The sequence below is a fragment of the Tupaia chinensis genome, unplaced genomic scaffold (genome assembly GCF_000334495.1).
Source record: "Tupaia chinensis unplaced genomic scaffold, TupChi_1.0 Scaffold000377_2, whole genome shotgun sequence".
Lineage (NCBI taxonomy): Eukaryota > Metazoa > Chordata > Mammalia > Scandentia > Tupaiidae > Tupaia > Tupaia belangeri.
In genome coordinates, this window is record NW_006159876.1 from 632488 (window position 1) to 637188 (window position 4701).

At 58.3% G+C, this 4701-nt stretch overlaps 1 protein-coding gene and 1 long non-coding RNA gene across 2 annotated transcripts in view; one reads left to right on the plus strand and one right to left on the minus strand.

Annotated features, from left to right (window-relative positions):
* Window positions 1–4701, plus strand: part of ITGA11 (integrin subunit alpha 11) — a 131734-nt gene that overhangs the window by 19309 nt on the left and 107724 nt on the right. The window lies entirely within an intron of this gene.
* Window positions 1–4701, minus strand: part of LOC102467772 (uncharacterized) — an 8369-nt gene that overhangs the window by 1759 nt on the left and 1909 nt on the right. Inside the window, exon 2 of the long non-coding RNA XR_001370742.1 lies at window positions 213–291. This is a non-coding gene — a long non-coding RNA (uncharacterized LOC102467772). The remainder of the gene's footprint in view (window positions 1–212; window positions 292–4701) is intronic.

A 4701-nucleotide genomic window follows, 5' to 3' on the forward strand; every position in this document is an offset into this window, starting at 1 on the left:
GGATCCTGGGCACGCACGCACACGCGCCCGGCGTGAGTTTAAGCCACCGGATCCGGGACACGAACCGCGGTCGACTACGTGGGAGTCCAGCGACATAGCCATTACGCTAACTGCTGGTCCCCATAGCAGCCTTTGAAAGCTTAGGGGAAATGTCCACTTTGATCGATTTCCCACCTAGAGCAAAAACTAAATGATTTAAGACAGAAAAATACCCTGGCTTTCATGAAACCATGCCTGGTTCTTGAAGGCGGTGATTCATGCTCTCTGAAGGCACGAGATGGCTGTCCAGAGCTGGGAGGAAAAACAACGTTAATTACAACAAATTTCAGCGTGGTGTTTGCTGTTTTCAATTCTGAGGCCTGTTTTCCATGAACTTGACATCTGCTTAAGCAGCACATTGGCCAACTCCTCATTTCTCAGAAAAATAAAAGGCAGGGGAGGCCAGGGGTGGGGGGGAGGCGGGCAGGGCAGGGCAGGGCAGGGGTGTACCGAGGTCACTGGCGCCCAGTGTGGGTCACCAGGGCACACCTGGGCCTGGCTGAGAGGGTGAGGGAAGTGGGGAAGGGACAGCTGCCCTGCCCCCACCTTCCGGGCCCTTCTTGATGAATGTCAAGTTAATCTGATAAACTCATCCGGCGCCGCGGCCTTCACCTATTTTGAGCATTGCCATGGAGGCCAGCTGAGGCATCTAGACCAGACCTCCCCAACCCCTGAGGGGGTCACGGACAAGTACCGTCTGTGGCCTATTTGGAAGCAGCCGACAACAGGAGGTGAGTAGTTGAGTGGCGGGCGGTCAAGTGCAGCTCCATCTGCATTTACGGCCGCTCCATGGCTGGCATCACCACCCGAGCCCCGCCTCCTGTCCAATCAGCTGACATCAGGTCCCATAGGCGTGCAGACCCTGCTGTGAGCTGTGCGTGTGCCCCATCCTCCAGCCCCCTTGGTCCCTGGAAACGTCTTCCATGAAACCGGCCCCTGGTGCCAGGACGGTTGGGGATGGCTGGCCTAGACCCTCTGAGGTGGACCTAGAAACCCTCTGGTGTGGACATTCGGGCCCCGCTGCACACGGGGAAGCCTGCTGCTTTCTGATGTGGTTCCTTTCCACACACGAACGCTCGAGAGGATGCGTGAATCCGCGTAGAGCCAGGGCTTTCCCCCCGGGGGCAGGTGCATCGTGGCCACAGCCTCCCACAGACAAGCTTGCTTCTGTCCACAGCTGGCGCGGCCGAGCGCTGGGAGGAGCAGCCGTGGGTGTGACTGCGATGGCCGTCTCCGTGTGAGGTCATCTCCCGAGGGAGCCTCTACCCCGCTGGGCTCATATCAGGAGGTGACGCCCTTCCACAGAAGCCACCCGCTGCTTCACTCCCTCCCTTCCCCTTCTCTGGCCAGACTCTGGCCAGCCTTCTAAAGGAGGGGCCAGCATCTCTCGAACCTCTCTCCTTCCTCCAGACTCCGTGGGGAGGAAGGGGAAACTCTCACTACCCGTCCCTGCCCTGGGTACCCCCTTGGCTATACTCAGGCACGCATGGGCACAGGCTTCCCAGGCTCCCCACAGAGCCGCGTTCTGTCCTGCAAGGGCTGGGAGAGGGGTAGGGGGTGGGAGAGCGGTCCTCGGGGCCCCCAGCCACAGACAAGGCTCCGCGGTGCTTCCAGGACAGCAGGGAGGGAGGGCGGTTGGGAGGTGATAACGGAGCTGGGACATTACGGGGTGGCTGGACTCCAGAGAGAACGCAGCGGGTGACCCCCAAGGTGCAGAGGTGCGCAGTCCCCCAGGCAGTGGTTCGTAAAGTGGGTGCTGGTGAGTTCCCTGGAGAAGCTAGGTCGCAGGGCGCCCCTTTGCAGGAGTGCCAAGGAGGGATGGGGAGGGCCAGGTCTGGGCACATTTGCCCTCAAGCACCAGAAGGTGGCAGGCCTGGGGGCGGGAACCGGCCGGAGGCACCAGCCCGGCCTCCAGTGCGAGCAGCAGGAGGCCCCCCTAGGCCAAGCCACCGCAGGGGCTGTCCCTCGCTTTCATGAGGGGCTTGAAGCTAAGGCCTATTTCCATCAGACCCCAGAGCTGGGAGAGAGGGAGGGGTGCCTCAGTCCCCGGAAGCCCATCCACAGAGCTGGCAGAGCAGCAGCCAGCTGCCTGCTGTGGGGTGCCCTTTCCTGACCTCCGGCCCTCCTCTCTGAGGGGAGATGGACTCGGAAGTGACCTCGGAGCGGGTGCGTCCCGGACTCCAAGACTGGGCTGCAGGCTCTCTCGGCCCACCTGGGCCAGCTCCCTTGTTTTCTGAGGGAAGACCGAGGCCCAGGGGAAGAGTCATTATCCAAGTTCACAGCTGGTTGGGGCAGGTCCTGGGGAGAAGCCAGGTCTCCTGATACCCAGCCTAGTTCCCGCCAGCTGCTCTCAAGTCGGGAGCCCATCCTTTAGCCTTTGACCTTGGCCCTCTGCCCTCCAGCCAATCCCCCCCCAACACTGTCATTGCCCCCGTTCCCAGAGGATCCCAGGGAGACAGAAGCTGTGGTCATCTCCAGGGCTCACGGCATGTTCTCAAGGAGTCCGTGCACACAGACTGGCGTCCACATTCATTAAGAAGGGTTGGGACGAGCAGGTGGCATGGTGGTTAAGGCACTGGACTCCTACATGGCTGACCACAGTTCAAGTCCTAGGCCCGGCAGCTTGAAAAGCACACCAGGTGCATGTGCATGCATGTACAAAATCCTGAGAGGAGCGTGGGGGAGAGGGGATTGCAGTGTGGCCACCTCCCGGGGGTGATTTCTCACTTTCCCTCTGTCTCTCTCCAGCAAGCGCACATGCCCTATGGCAAAAACGAAAACAAAACAGGGTCTGGTAGAGCTGTGGGGGCCACCCATGCACTTGCGCTCCATGTCCGGGGCGAGGGGGCGCTTTCTGTGGAAGCGTGACCAGGGCCTCTGACTTTCTGACATCTGGGTGTGTCCCGAAGCCCAGCCAGGGACGGAGGAACCCGTGGCCAGGTCTCCACTATGCAGCGAGGGTGAGGAAGTGTGGCCTGGAAAACAGAGCATCCGATGCCGATATCCTTAATCCTTTCCTTTGGCTGAGGAATGCAAAATATTATCATTTTTGCCTGGAGATTTCCCTTCCTAAATACGCTGGGCCCTGGCCAGCATTGAGATGAGTTTGCATTCCTCCAGGCCGCCCGGCCTCCCGTTTAAATTGTTTGCAGAGACTAGAGACAGATGCTCAAGGGCCATCCGCTGGAAGGCAGCCGCGTGGTCACTCCACAGAGCCTTGTTGACATGCGCAGGGTGGGCCTGAGGAATCACCTTCCAGATGGGGAGACTGAGAGCCAGCGAAGCATAGCGACTCTCCATGGACACACGGCCATGTCAGTGACAGTGCTGAGTTAGGACTCGGGCCACCCCGCTCCAGTCCAAACCTCACTGGCCTTCACGGCTGGCTCTGTAGGCTCACAGACAGGGAGGTGTTGAGACGGGAATGGCCTAAGAGGAAGATACAGCAGAGCAGACTTTCTACTGCTGTGTTAAAAATAACACACCCCCTTGGGGGCCAGTGGGTGGCATGGTGGTTAAGGTGTGGGCGCCCCCCGTGGTCGACCATGGTTTGAGTCCCAGACTTGGTGGATTGAAACTCACGCTGGACACGCGTGCATGTGTGCCCCAAGTCCCAGGTGGGAAGAATGGAGAAGGGATTGTGGTGTGGCCATCCCCCTGGGGGGTGATTTCTCACTTTCTGTCTTACTATCTTTCTCTCCAGTGACTACATGTGCCCTATGGCAAAAACCTTAAAAAATAAACAAACCCCTTTCTCTTTATAATAAGTAAACCCATTCCCCAGGCCTGGTTTCTCTGCACCATCTGCACTGCTGCCCCTCTAGCCAGGCAATGAAGGTAGAGTGGTTCTTGCTCCTCTGCCAGCCATCATCCCTCCAGAAACCAGGGGTCCTCACTGATCCCCAGCTCCCCTTCTCCCATATCTCTGTCCAGTTGCTCAAAGAAAGTGTTATTCCTCCTCCTCCTTTCTGATAATCCATCCTTAAAGAGCTAGGTTGTGTATAGTTCCAATTGCTGTAATAGTCACCAATTGCTTTAGTAAAGCCGTGTAACAAATAGTCTCTCCACACACACCAACTCTCAGTGATGCACAGCAATAATTACTTGGTTCACGTGGCTGGGGTCAGCGGGGGACAGCAGTGGTCAGCCAAATGGCTCTGCTGGCCTCTCTTGACTGGCTCATGAATCTGGGGCAACTAGTCTCAGCTGGGTTTGGCTGGAGTAACTGTCTCTGATTCTTTTCGTGGGGGCAGTGGGAAGTCTGAGAGAAAATTCTCACATGGATGGCAGAAGTGCAAGTGAGCAAGCAGAAACAGGTATCCTGAGGCCCAGACTGGGCACTGGCACACTCGCATACCTGCCCCCAGTGGCCCAGTCCAGAGCCAAACGGACAGGTGTACCCTACCCCTTCAGAGGTGAGGACTGTAAGTCACACACCGAAAGGCGTAGACACAGGAAGGTGAAGACCTGGGACGTGTCCCCATTCCCCAGCTTTACCACCTATGAGTTTTGTGATCTGGGCCTCAATTTCCTCACTCCGAAAGCAGGGGCCAGGAAGCCCCCCCAGCCTAATGCGGCCTTCTAGGTGCTGTTGGTCAGATGGCCTCAGCGCAGGAGGGATCTGGCTGTGGAGGAGTGAGAGACGCCATGCTCGCGTGGCCG